This window comes from Ambystoma mexicanum, chromosome 5q, assembly GCF_040938575.1.
Source record: "Ambystoma mexicanum isolate Mex_15411 chromosome 5q, UKY_AmexF1_1, whole genome shotgun sequence".
Lineage (NCBI taxonomy): Eukaryota > Metazoa > Chordata > Amphibia > Caudata > Ambystomatidae > Ambystoma > Ambystoma mexicanum.
In genome coordinates, this window is record NC_090933.1 from 1,359,072,468 (window position 1) to 1,359,087,090 (window position 14,623).

Genomic DNA, 14,623 nt, shown 5'->3' on the forward strand with positions numbered 1-14,623 from the left:
ACAGGTGATGGGGGTTCCCATGTGGTGTGGGCTGCCTGCGGGGTAAGGTCATGGGTGATGAGGGATCCCATGTGGTGTGGGCTGCCTGCGGGTTATGGTCACGGGTGATGGGGGTCCCATGTGGTGTGGGCTGCTTGCGGGGTATGGTCACAGGTGATGGGGGTTCCCATGTGGTGTGGGCTGCCTGCGGGGTAAGGTCATGGGTGATGGGGGATCCCATGTGGTGTGGGCTGCCTGCGGGGTATGGTCACGGGTGATGGGGGATCCCATGTGGTGTGGGCTGCCTGCGGGTTATGGTCATGGGTGGGCTGCCTACGGGGTATGGTCATGGGTGATGGGGGTCCCTTGTGGTCTGGGCTGCCAGCGAGGTATGGTCATGGGTGATGGGGGAATCCCATGTGGTGTGGGCTGCCTGTGGGGTATGGTCATGGGTGATGGGGGTCTCTTGTGGTGTGGGCTGCCTGCGGGTATAGTCAAGGGTGATCAGGGGGTCCCATGTGGTATGGGCTTCCTGCGGGCTATGGCCATGGGTTTTGGGGGTCTCCCATGTGGTGTGGGCTGCCTGTGGGGTATGCGCACAGGTGATGGGGGTCCCTTGTGGTGTGGGCTGCCTGCAGGGTATGGTCACAGGTGATGGGGCTCCCTTGTGGTTTGTGCTGCCTGCGGGGTCCCATGTGGTGTGGGCTGCCTGAGGGTATGGTCACGGGTGTTGGGGGTCTCATTTGGTGTGGGCTACCTGTGCAGTATGGTCACAGGTGATGGGGGTGTCTGTTGTGGTGTGGGCTGCCTGCAGGGTATGGTCATGGGTGGGCTGCCAGAGGGGTATGGTCACGGGTGATGGGGGTCCCATGTGGTGTGGGCTTCTTGCGGTGTATGATCACGGGTGATGGGGGGGTCCCTTGTGGTGTGGGCTACCTGCGGTATTGTCACAGGTGATGGGGGATCCCTTGTAGTGTGGGCTGCCTGCAGGGTATGGTCACGGGTGATGGGGTTCCCATGTGGTGTGGGCTGCCTGCGGGATATGGACATGGGTGGGCTGCATGTGGGGTATGGCCACAGGTAATGGGGGGCCCATGTGGTGTGGGCTGCCTGTGGGGTATGTTCACAGGTGATGGGGGGTCCCATGTGATATGGGCTGCCTGCGGGTATGGTCACAGGTGATGGGGGGTCCCTTGTGGTGTGGGCTGCCTGTGGGGTATGGTCATGGGTGATGGGGGATCCCATGTGGTGTGGGCTGCCTGTGGGCTATGGTCACGGGTGATGGGGTTCCCTTGTGGTGTGAGCTGCCTGCGGGTATGGTCACAAGTGATGGGGGTCCCATGTGGTGTGGGCTGCCTGTGGGGTAGGGAAAAGGTGGGCTGCTGCGGGGTATGGTCAGGGTGATGGTGGTCCCTTGTGGTGTGGGCTGCATGCAGCTATGGTTAGGGGTGATGGTGGTTCTCATGTGATGTGCTCTGCCTGCGGGGTATGGTCACGGGTAATGGGGGGTCCCTTGTGGTGTGGGCTGCCTGCGGGCTATGGTCACGGGTGATGTGGGTCCCTTGTGGTGTGGGCTGCCTGCAGAGTATGGTCAGGGATGATGGGGTTTCTTGTGGTGTGGGCTCACGGGTGATGTGGGTCCCATGTGGTGTGGGCTGCCTGCAGAGTGTGGTCAGGGATGATGGGGTTCCTTGTGGTGTGGGCTGCCTGCAGGGTATGGTCACGGGTGATGTGGGTCCCATGTGGTGTGGGCTGCCTGCAGAGTATGGTCAGGGATGATGGGGTTCCTTGTGGTGTGGGCTGTTTGCGGGGTGTGTTTGTAACGTTCACCGTGTATCCACAGGGATGCCTCCTGACTTGGCTGGATTGCTTCTGACTTGGATTCACCTTCCCCGGGTACTCGTTCTGCCGAGGATCTATTCTGGAAGACAGGAGTTCTGTTTTAGCCACAATCTCCTTCTCTCGGGGCCCACCTCCCAAGATTCCCCCAGTGACCCCCTTGGAGTCTTCCTCACCTTGTGTTTCGATAAGAGGCGCTCTCCATCCTGCTGTTCTGTGCAGGGGCGTGTCGTGGCTGGGCACCTTACTGCCAAGATACTTCACTGGCGTGGGCCCTGGAGTCCAGTCCTGCTACGACGCCGCTCTTGAGGTAAGTCTATAGTTCTTAAAGAGTGTGTGTCCGTTATGACAGTTGCCCTGTTAATCTCCTCCTTCTCTCATAGGTGCAGAAGGGATGATGGAAGTGTCGAGCTGATGGAGAGGGAGGTGCTCGAGATGATAATTGAATGCGCAGAGTGCAGCGTTATGAGCGTCTTTGTAATTTGGGCTAACCTGTATTGTTCTCCCTTGCAGGTTGCCGAGAAGTTCCTGGAATAAGTGTGACCAATTAGAAGTGGGACGTAGAGTGGAAGATGTCCGGACCGCCGTTGAATACCTGGAGAGTTTCGCTAGGTAAGCGCGAGTCTGAAAGGCATTGGAATGGGAAGATGAATGCTTACTAAAATTGTCCTCTTCTCTCTTCTCCCTAGGATGTTGCTTGTAGGCGAGGAGGACCCCAAAGAAGACACCGGAGCGATCGAACAGCAAGATCGCTGAACAGGGATGGAGGACTAATGGTGTTATTCTTCTCTCCTTATAGATGCAGGCCTGGAATGCTGCAAGCAGGTCACGGTGAACATCACGCTGCGAGTGCAGAGCAACGCAAAGCGCTTGCTTCAGCTCAGGCGTGGCTTAAATAGCCTACAGGTATCCCAGGTGGCTCCAGGGTGGACCACGCCCTAGATGCTAGACTGCATGGTTCAGTTCCGAACTGAACCTTGTGGGGACAGCCATGTTGGTCCATTCCCCAATGGGAACTCCATCTGCCCTTTGAGCCTGGCGCCAAAGGCGGCAGGACTGGCTCCACGAAAGCCGAGGGGAGCATGATTGGGCCCTTGGGGCCTTGCAGGAACACTGTGGTGAGGCCCAGAGACCCCGAGTTCCAAGGCCGTGACAGTGTTCTCCGTTGATGGCAGCACGCGCGGCCCTTTCCACATGATTTGGTTGGCGCGAGCGAGGTATGCAAGTTCGCTGGTGTACGCGAGGGCCTTTCCACACGATTTGGCTGGCACAAGCGGAGTGTGCGATTTCACTGGGGTATGTGAGGGCCTTTCCACGCGATTTGGCTGGCGCGAATGGGGTATGCAATTTCATGGGGGTACATGGGGGCCTTTTCACGTGATTTGGCTGGTGCGAGTGGGGTACGCTCTGATTTTTCACACGATAACCATGGAGGGGGGCCGTGTGCTGGACCACGGATGGCACGGGGCCTTGCGCTGTATTTGGCATTTCATTGGTCTTTTGGCTGCGTACGGAGACGTGTTGAGGGCGTAACTGGCACTGCTGGATGTTCAATGTGCCACAGCTAGTAATGGCTCGGGAAATCCATGAATACGCGTGGCGCACAATTGCTGCTTTGCCGGCTCCTTCTCTGCCGACAGAGCTTGAGCTGCTTCTGCGCTCGATTCTATGAATTGGGTCCTTAATTCCTTATGGAAAGGAAATGGGGAATACTGCATCCCACCCAAAGGTGCCTCATCCCCACTCGGCAAGTCTCCTCCTCCCAGGTGATCCTCCCTCGCATATCCACCCCAGTGTTAGGATCTAAAAGCGACCGTCTTAAAGAAAATGTTTGGTAAAATCTGTCCTTCATAAATGACAGGATGTCTCAAACACGATTGTGTGTTAGATGGTGAAGAGTTTTAAGAAATGTGTGCTTGGACTTGAAGTCAATTAGGCCTTAAAACATTACACCATTTTGGTGTTTCGATTCTTTGTAAGTGCACCTGTTATAACGAGGTACACCTTATAATTGTGCATGCAACAAAAAACCAAGATCACCTTCAGGTTTCGACAACACCCATGACCTGATCTTGGGAGTATAGAGGGCTGAGTCTGGTATCGAACCCATGACACATACAACAACATTGCCCTCGGCCCATGGTGAAGGTGTCATGCTTGAGATATCACCCTGGATCCCTTAGGGCATCAACATAGCAAGCAAAGGGACACATACACAATATGTCGGGAACATCAGTAACGACATCCCTTAGAGAAATCCCAGTGACAACAAGAGCCCTTACATGTCAATCCATTTTGGGGAATTGACTATGTAAAGAATCACGAAAGATAGTCACTAGGCCTACAGGTAAGCAGTGTACTGGTAAAACGCACTCACTAAAGGCAGGCAAGGGCTCCCAGTAAACAAATACTGAGTACAAATAATCACTGCACAAAACAGGAAACAACATGCATAGTGGAGCCTGCCACCTGCTGGGACTCACACATCTGCAGTGATATGTTACCAGTAAAGCAAGAGCATAGGAAGGAGTTCTACTATTACTAATGCTGATCTGGGGAGGAACTGTAAGGCACAACTGGCGATTTAAATGCCTGTCAAGACGGAATGTAGTATGAATTACAATACAATATCAATTGTAGGGTTAAAATATATGTTCACTCGCCTAAAAATACTCCACAGTGACTGGGAATTAAATTCTTACTCCCTGAAAAATCCTTTTAACCCCACTTTCATAAAATAGGTTACGTAAAATATGCCAGATGAAATGTTATCTGGAGGCAGTTCAGCCTTGCAGTGTTGCATACATACATGCTTTGCCCTGGAATGATATGATATGATAGGTTATTAATAACAAGCTTAATACCCAGAGGTTTCTAAGCACGTACCCGGGGATCAAACCTGTGTTTGCTCTGTGTCGTCTTGCTTCCAAGGCGATCATGTTGCCCTTGAGCTATCCTCCCGAAACGAGGTGCTCCGCCGTACCTCACCTGCATCTTACTAGCGTTTGGCAAATGGTCTGAGCATGTTTATGCACTTAAATTCAGGGAGATGAATGGATGAATGAATGGTGCCTGTGTGATAATATAGTGGCTGGATGTCACCACCCTGTGCAATGATAAAAAGAATCGTTCAGATGTTACAGGCAACCAGCATGATTTAACATTATGATACCTTTCTTTCCTGCCCCCCTCCCATTCCCACTCTTGTGTGCCCTCCTCCCCTCGCTGGTTACTCCTTCCCTTCTCTGCTACTCCCTCTCCAGTCCTGGTACCCTCGTTCACTCCTTTCCCCCAGTCCTTCTCTTCTGTGCCCTCTTCCCCTCGCTGGTTACTCCTTCCCTTCTCTCCTATCCCCTCTCCTGTCCTGGTACCCTTGTTCACTCCTTTCCCCCCAGTCCTTCTCTTCTGTGCCCTCCTCCCCTCGCTGGTTACTCCTTCCCTTCTCTGCTATCCCCTCTCCTGTCCTGGTACCCTCGTTCACTCCTTTCCCCCAGTCCTTCTCTTCTGTGCCCTCCTCCCCTCGCTGGTTACTCCGTCCCTTCTCTGCTACCCCCTCTCCTGTCCTGGTACCCTCGTTCACTCCTTTCCCCCAGTCCTTCTCTTCTGTGCCCTCCTCCCCTCGCTGGTTACTCCTTCCCTTCTCTGCTATCCCCTCTCCTGTCCTGGTACCCTCGTTCACTCTTTTCCCCCAGTCCTTCTCTTCTGTGCCCTCCTCCCCTCGCTGGTTACTCCTTCCCTTCTCTGCTATCCCCTCTCCTGTCCTGGTACCCTCGTTCACTCCTTTCCCCCAGTCCTTCTCTTCTGTGCCCTCCTCCCCTCGCTGGTTACTCCTTCCCTTCTCTGCTACCCCCTCTCCTGTCCTGGTACCCTCGTTCACTCCTTTTCCCCAGTCCTTCTCTTCTGTGCCCTCCTCCCCTCGCTGGTTACGCCTTCCCTTCTCTGCTATCCCCTCTCCTGTCCTGGTACCCTCGTTCACTCCTTTCCCCCAGTCCTTCTCTTCTGTGCCCTCCTCCCCTCGCTGGTTTCTCCTTCCCTTCTTTGCTACCTCCTCTCCTGTCCTGGTACCCTCGTTCACTCCTTTCCCCCAGTCCTTCTCTTCTGTGCCCTCCTCCCCTCGCTGGTTACTCCTTCCCTTCTCTGCTATCCCCTCTCCTGTCCTGGTACCCTCGTTCACTCCTTTCCCCCAGTCCTTCTCTTCTGTGCCCTCCTCCCCTCGCTGGTTACTCCGTCCCTTCTCTGCTACCCCCTCTCCTGTCCTGGTACCCTCGTTCACTCCTTTCCCCCAGTCCTTCTCTTCTGTGCCCTCCTCCCCTCGCTGGTTACTCCTTCCCTTCTCTGCTATCCCCTCTCCTGTCCTGGTACCCTCGTTCACTCCTTTCCCCCAGTCCTTCTCTTCTGTGCCCTCCTCCCCTCGCTGGTTACTCCTTCCCTTCTCTGCTATCCCCTCTCCTGTCTTGGTACCCTCGTTCACTCCTTTCCCCCAGTCCTTCTCTTCTGTGCCCTCCTCCCTTCGCTGGTTACTCCTTCCCTTCTCTGCTATTCCCTCTCCAGTCCTGGTACCCTCGTTCACTCCTTTCCCCCAGTCCATCTCTTCTGTGCCCTCTTCCCCTCGCTGGTTACTCCTTCCCTTCTCTCCTATCCCCTCTCCTGTCCTGGTACCCTAGTTCACTCCTTTCCCCCCAGTCCTTCTCTTCTGTGCCCTCCTCCCCTCGCTGGTTACTCCTTCCCTTCTCTGCTAATCCCCTCTCCTGTCCTGGTAGCCTCGTTCACTCCTTTCCCCCAGTCCTTCTCTTCTGTGCCCTCCTCCCCTCGCTGGTTACTCCTTCCCTTCTCTGCTATCCCCTCTCCTGTCCTGGTACCCTCGATCACTCCTTTCCCCCAGTCCTTCTCTTCTGTGCCCTCCTCCCCTCGCTGGTTACTCCTTCCCTTCTCTGCTACCCCCTCTCCTGTCCTGGTACCCTCGTTCACTCCTTTTCCCCCGTCCTTCTCTTCTGTGCCCTCCTCCCCTCGCTGGTTACTCCTTCCCTTCTCTGCTATCCCCTCTCCTGTCCTGGTACCCTCGTTCACTCCTTTCCCCCCGTCCTTCTCTTCTGTGCCCTCCTCCCCTCGCTGGTTTCTCCTTCCCTTCTTTGCTACCTCCTCTCCTGTCCTGGTACCCTCGTTCACTCCTTTCCACCAGTCCTTCTCTTCTGTGCCCTCCTCCCCTCGCTGGTTACTCCTTCCCTTCTCTGCTATCCCCTCTCCTGTCCTGGTACCCTCGTTCACTCCTTTCCCCCAGTCCTTCTCTTCTGTGCCCTCCTCCCCTCGCAGGTTACGCCTTCCCTTCTCTGCTATCCCCTCTCCTGTCCTGGTACCCTCGTTCACTCCTTTCCCCCAGTCCTTCTCTTCTGTGCCCTCCTCCCCTCGCAGGTTACGCCTTCCCTTCTCTGCTATCCCCTCTCCTGTCCTGGTACCCTCGTTCACTCCTTTCCCCCAGTCCTTCTCTTCTGTGCCCTCCTCCCCTCGCTGGTTACTCCGTCCCTTCTCTGCTACCCCCTCTCCTGTCCTGGTACCCTCGTTCACTCCTTTCCCCCAGTCCTTCTCTTCTGTGCCCTCCTCCCCTCGCTGGTTACTCCTTCCCTTCTCTGCTATCCCCTCTCCTGTCCTGTTACCCTCGTTCACTCCTTTCCCCCAGTCCTTCTCTTCTGTGCCCTCCTCCCCTCGCTGGTTACTCCTTCCCTTCTCTGCTATCCCCTCTCCTGTCCTGGTACCCTCGTTCACTCCTTTCCCCCAGTCCTTCTCTTCTGTGCCCTCCTCCCCTCGCTGGTTACTCCTTCCCTTCTCTGCTACCCCCTCTTCTGTCCTGGTACCCTCGTTCACTCCTTTTCCCCAGTCCTTCTCTTCTGTGCCCTCCTCCCCTCGCTGGTTACTCCTTCCCTTCTTTGCTACCTCCTCTCCTGTCCTGGTACCCTCGTTCACTCCTTTCCCCCAGTCCTTCTCTTCTGTGCCCTCCTCCCCTCGCTGGTTACTCCTTCCCTTCTCTGCTATCCCCTCTCCTGTCCTGGTACCCTCGTTCACTCCTTTCCCCCAGTCCTTCTCTTCTGTGCCCTCCTCCCCTCGCTGGTTACTCCGTCCCTTCTCTGCTATCCCCTCTCCTGTCCTGGTACCCTCGTTCACTCCTTTCCCCCAGTCCTTCTCTTCTGTGCCCTCCTCCCCTCGCTGGTTACTCCGTCCCTTCTCTGCTACCCCCTCTCCTGTCCTGGTACCCTCGTTCACTCCTTTCCCCCAGTCCTTCTCTTCTGTGCCCTCCTCCCCTCGCTGGTTACTCCGTCCCTTCTCTGCTACCCCCTCTCCTGTCCTGGTACCCTCGTTCACTCCTTTCCCCCAGTCCTTCTCTTCTGTGCCCTCCTCCCCTCGCTGGTTACTCCTTCCCTTCTCTGCTATCCCCTCTCCTGTCCTGGTACCCTCGTTCACTCTTTTCCCCCAGTCCTTCTCTTCTGTGCCCTCCTCCCTTCGCTGGTTACTCCTTCCCTTCTCTGCTATTCCCTCTCCAGTCCTGGTACCCTCGTTCACTCCTTCCCCCAGTCCATCTCTTCTGTGCCCTCTTCCCCTCGCTGGTTACTCCTTCCCTTCTCTCCTATCCCCTCTCCTGTCCTGGTACCCTCGTTCACTCCTTTCCCCCCAGTCCTTCTCTTCTGTGCCCTCCTCCCCTCGCTGGTTACTCCTTCCCTTCTCTGCTAATCCCCTCTCCTGTCCTGGTAGCCTCGTTCACTCCTTTCCCCCAGTCCTTCTCTTCTGTGCCCTCCTCCCCTCGCTGGTTACTCCTTCCCTTCTCTGCTATCCCCTCTCCTGTCCTGGTACCCTCGTTCACTCCTTTCCCCCAGTCCTTCTCTTCTGTGCCCTCCTCCCCTCGCTGGTTACTCCTTCCCTTCTCTGCTACCCCCTCTCCTGTCCTGGTACCCTCGTTCACTCCTTTTCCCCCGTCCTTCTCTTCTGTGCCCTCCTCCCCTCGCTGGTTACTCCTTCCCTTCTCTGCTATCCCCTCTCCTGTCCTGGTACCCTCGTTCACTCTTTTCCCCCCGTCCTTCTCTTCTGTGCCCTCCTCCCCTCGCTGGTTTCTCCTTCCCTTCTTTGCTACCTCCTCTCCTGTCCTGGTACCCTCGTTCACTCCTTTCCACCAGTCCTTCTCTTCTGTGCCCTCCTCCCCTCGCTGGTTACTCCTTCCCTTCTCTGCTATCCCCTCTCCTGTCCTGGTACCCTCGTTCACTCCTTTCCCCCAGTCCTTCTCTTCTGTGCCCTCCTCCCCTCGCAGGTTACGCCTTCCCTTCTCTGCTATCCCCTCTCCTGTCCTGGTACCCTCGTTCACTCCTTTCCCCCAGTCCTTCTCTTCTGTGCCCTCCTCCCCTCGCTGGTTACTCCGTCCCTTCTCTGCTACCCCCTCTCCTGTCCTGGTACCCTCGTTCACTCCTTTCCCCCAGTCCTTCTCTTCTGTGCCCTCCTCCCCTCGCTGGTTACTCCTTCCCTTCTCTGCTATCCCCTCTCCTGTCCTGGTACCCTCGTTCACTCCTTTCCCCCAGTCCTTCTCTTCTGTGCCCTCCTCCCCTCGCTGGTTACTCCGTCCCTTCTCTGCTACCCCCTCTCCTGTCCTGGTACCCTCGTTCACTCCTTTCCCCCAGTCCTTCTCTTCTGTGCCCTCCTCCCCTCGCTGGTTACTCCTTCCCTTCTCTGCTATCCCCCCTCCTGTCCTGGTACCCTCGTTCACTCCTTTCCCCCAGTCCTTCTCTTCTGTGCCCTCCTCCCCTCGCTGGTTACTCCTTCCCTTCTCTGCTATCCCCTCTCCTGTCCTGGTACCCTCGTTCACTCCTTTCCCCCCGTCCTTCTCTTCTGTGCCCTCCTCCCCTCGCTGGTTACTCCTTCCCTTCTCTGCTACCCCCTCTCCTGTCCTGGTACCCTCGTTCACTCCTTTTCCCCCGTCCTTCTCTTCTGTGCCCTCCTCCCCTCGCTGGTTACTCCTTCCCTTCTCTGCTATCCCCTCTCCTGTCCTGGTACCCTCGTTCACTCCTTTCCCCCCGTCCTTCTCTTCTGTGCCCTCCTCCCCTCGCTGGTTTCTCCTTCCCTTCTTTGCTACCTCCTCTCCTGTCCTGGTACCCTCGTTCACTCCTTTCCACCAGTCCTTCTCTTCTGTGCCCTCCTCCCCTCGCTGGTTACTCCTTCCCTTCTCTGCTATCCCCTCTCCTGTCCTGGTACCCTCGTTCACTCCTTTCCCCCAGTCCTTCTCTTCTGTGCCCTCCTCCCCTCGCAGGTTACGCCTTCCCTTCTCTGCTATCCCCTCTCCTGTCCTGGTACCCTCGTTCACTCCTTTCCCCCAGTCCTTCTCTTCTGTGCCCTCCTCCCCTCGCTGGTTACTCCGTCCCTTCTCTGCTACCCCCTCTCCTGTCCTGGTACCCTCGTTCACTCCTTTCCCCCAGTCCTTCTCTTCTGTGCCCTCCTCCCCTCGCTGGTTACTCCTTCCCTTCTCTGCTATCCCCTCTCCTGTCCTGGTACCCTCGTTCACTCCTTTCCCCCAGTCCTTCTCTTCTGTGCCCTCCTCCCCTCGCTGGTTACTCCTTCCCTTCTCTGCTATCCCCTCTCCTGTCCTGGTACCCTCGTTCACTCCTTTCCCCCAGTCCTTCTCTTCTGTGCCCTCCTCCCCTCGCTGGTTACTCCTTCCCTTCTCTGCTACCCCCTCTTCTGTCCTGGTACCCTCGTTCACTCTTTTTCCCCAGTCCTTCTCTTCTGTGCCCTCCTCCCCTCGCTGGTTACTCCTTCCCTTCTTTGCTACCTCCTCTCCTGTCCTGGTACCCTCGTTCACTCCTTTCCCCCAGTCCTTCTCTTCTGTGCCCTCCTCCCCTCGCTGGTTACTCCTTCCCTTCTCTGCTATCCCCTCTCCTGTCCTGGTACCCTCGTTCACTCCTTTCCCCCAGTCCTTCTCTTCTGTGCCCTCCTCCCCTCGCTGGTTACTCCTTCCCTTCTCTGCTATCCCCTCTCCTGTCCTGGTACCCTCGTTCACTCCTTTCCCCCAGTCCTTCTCTTCTGTGCCCTCCTCCCCTCGCTGGTTACTCCTTCCCTTCTCCGCTAATCCCCTCTCCTGTCCTGGTAGCCTCGTTCACTCCTTTCCCCCAGTCCTTCTCTTCTGTGCCCTCCTCCCCTCGCTGGTTACCTTTTCCCTTCTCTGCTATCCCCTCTCCTGTCCTGGTACCCTCGTTCACTCCTTTCCCCCAGTCCTTCTCTTCTGTGCCCTCCTCCCCTCGCAGGTTACGCCTTCCCTTCTCTGCTATCCCCTCTCCTGTCCTGGTACCCTCGTTCACTCCTTTCCCCCAGTCCTTCTCTTCTGTGCCCTCCTCCCCTCGCTGGTTACTCTTTCCCTTCTCTGCTATCCCCTCTCCTGTCCTGGTACCCTCGTTCACTCCTTTCCCCCAGTCCTTCTCTTCTGTGCCCTCCTCCCCTCGCAGGTTACGCCTTCCCTTCTCTGCTATCCCCTCTCCTGTCCTGGTACCCTCGTTCACTCCTTTCCCCCAGTCCTTCTCTTCTGTGCCCTCCTCCCCTCGCTGGTTACTCCTTCACTTCTCTGCTTTCCCCTCTCGTGGTACCCCATTCATTTCCCCCAACCCCCGGTTCATTGCCATCGTTCTGCCTACCGCTCATCATTTCTTCTCTTGTTACCCACCCCCACACCTCCTATCACGCTGTCCCTTGCTTCCCGCTTCTTACATCAAACATTAGATACCATACCCCACTCTCATAGGGCATAACATTATGGAACAGATTAGGTCACATACCCTAAGATATCATGTCATAGCATTAACTTAGTATCATGCCGTCACATACCACATACACACAGCTGCACCATTCACACAAAGGTTTGCACACAAACATGTGCATCCACAACACGCACACTCTTTTTTTGCCTCTTGGATGGAATGATGATGCAGGGCCCTCTCTCCTCGGTCTGATGTCTCCCCATGGCTGCTCCCCAGGGCGGTGGAGGGTGCACCAGCAGGGGGTCGGCCGGGGTCGGAGGGTAACAATCCAGCAGGCCTGCCAAGGAAGCTCAGCCTGTGCTGGCGCAGGCACGCACGTCTGGGGCACCCAGCCCAGAGCGCTGTTACACTGGCACTCACCAGGTTCAGAAAACAGAGGTGGTCTGAGGACAGCGCAGACCCGGAATTCAGGGTGGGGAATCGGACAGCAAACTGAAAGTAAGGTACGTATTAAACACGCAGGTCACCTGACATTCTGTTACAGGTCTGTGTCCTCGAGTAATCCAGGCATGCAAGGGGGCGCCCCAGGATCTGGAAGGGGCTCCAGAGAGGGCGACCACCCACCTTGCCCCCACCCTAGCCCCACCACTGCATGTGTGGTCTCAAACCTGCGAAACTGCAAACTGTGCAAGCAGAAAACCTGGCTTATACACTTGAGCAAACTATGCAATCCCGGGCAAATCCTGCTACTTGTATTGCTCATGTTTGCTTTTTCTGCCACAGTTGGGGGTGACACAAAATTGAGTCTGTACTCAGGGATGTCATTTTACCAAAAGGCCTGGGGTAGCAGAAGTGACATCACACGACTCTTGACCTCTGATGACATCACAGGAAGCAATGTCATCTGACCCCGCCCCCAAGTGACATAACAAGACCTTCAGATGCATCCAACACCAGTGTTTGCACCCAGAACATTCAGACACATACTATCACATTCCTACTCATTCACCCACCAGTCACTCACTCACACACCTTCTCTTACATCCACAGGCACACACACACCTAGAACATTCAAACACACACTATCACATCCCTACTCATTCACTCACCAGTCACTCACACATACACCTTCTCTTACATCCACAGGCACACACACACCTAGAACATTCAAACACACACTATCACATCCCTACTCATTCACTCACCAGTCACTCACTCATACACCTTCTCTTACATCCACAGGCACACACACACCTAGAACATTCAAACACACACTATCACATCCCTACTCATTCACCCACCAGTCACTCACTCATACACCTTCTCTTACATCCACTGGCACACAGACACCTAGAACATTCAAACACACACTATCACATCCCTACTCATTCACCCACCAGTCACTCACTCATACACCTTCTCTTACATCCACTGGCACACACACACACCTAGAACATTCAAACACACACTATCACATCCCTACTCATTCACTCACCAGTCACTCACTCATACACCTTCTCTTACATCCACTGGCACACACACACCTGGAACATTCAAACACACACTATCACATCCCTACTCATTCACCCACCAGTCACTCACTCATACACCTTCTCTTACATCCACAGGCACACACACACCTAGAACATTCAAACACACACTATCACATCCCTACTCATTCACCCACCAGTCACTCACTCACACACCTTCTCTTACATCCACTGGCACACACACACCTAGAACATTCAAACACACACTATCACATCACTACTCATTCACCCACCAGTCACTCACTCACACACCTTCTCTTACATCCACAGGCACACACACACCTAGAACATTCAAACACACACTATCACATTCCTACTCATTCACCCACCAGTCACTCACTCATACACCTTCTCTTACACCCACTGCATTCACCACACAGGCACACACCCACAAACTACCACATTTATTCACATTCACCCAACACACACTGACCCATAGCACATACATACATCTGACATGCACTTTACACATTCAAAATGCACATCACATTTGATTTTTAAAAAGCTTTCTTACCTGTTTTTCCAGCTTCGGTCATCCCACCGCAGCACCCTCTTCTCCTTCGTGCTGCTCACAAACAGTAACCAGGAAGCTGGGAGAGCATCCTGGTTCCTGTAGATGAGCTGAGAGGAAGCCGGAGGAGAAGGGGTTGAAACTGACTTGGTATGTGACACGTGCCACATGTCATTGCCAGCTCACCCTACTGAACGCTTCCTTCTCACACTGCAAGCCCCAGCCCAGCCTTTGCCCTTATGGGTGAGGACTGGAACTGGGGCCCCCAGACCTAGTTTGACAGGGCCCCGCTACTCCAGTGCCACAGAGCTTCCGTTTTAAAAAGATTTATATATATATATATCAGTGAAAAACCTTTGTTAAAAGGACATTATGGTTAAGTTGCACTAATAAAAACCTAACAAATTCAGTGGAAAAACTTTGCTTAAGCGATATTATGGTTACAAGTAAACTTGAATAAAAACTGAAATTCGCCGGTTATGATAAGGTAAGCAACCATAACTTGTACCACCACCATTCATCGAGGGTGACAGTGCTGTGCTGTGCATGTACTGTGACACACCGCTCTGTAGGGGGGAGCAGTTTCTGAGTGCTTTCGATGCTGCGGTCAAGAAGCAAGAGAAACACTGTCTCCTACCTGATTCAGGCCCACCCAACATCTTCCTCTCGCCACCTGCCCCTTCCTCCGTGTGGTTGGTACCTGTTCCCTCTCTTCCTTCCCCTCCCTTACCTCTCCTGTGAAAAAAAACAATGCATACAACAAATACAAAAAAAGGTTCTTTTCAGAGCCACCTTTTATAATTGACAAATAGAAGCACCCAAAAAAAGTTACAGGCCCCTATGCAGCCTGTGGAGTTCGCAAACAGCGCAGTAGTCAGTGGATACCAGATAATGTGTGGTGGTGGCATCAAAATCATTTAACTCTTTTGCGTGAAAAAGTGGTGGCTCTGAAAATAACCTTTTTGTATTTTTGTGTTTTTAAAAGTTTTTTTTCAATTTTTAAATTAAACTAAGCAAGATTCTAC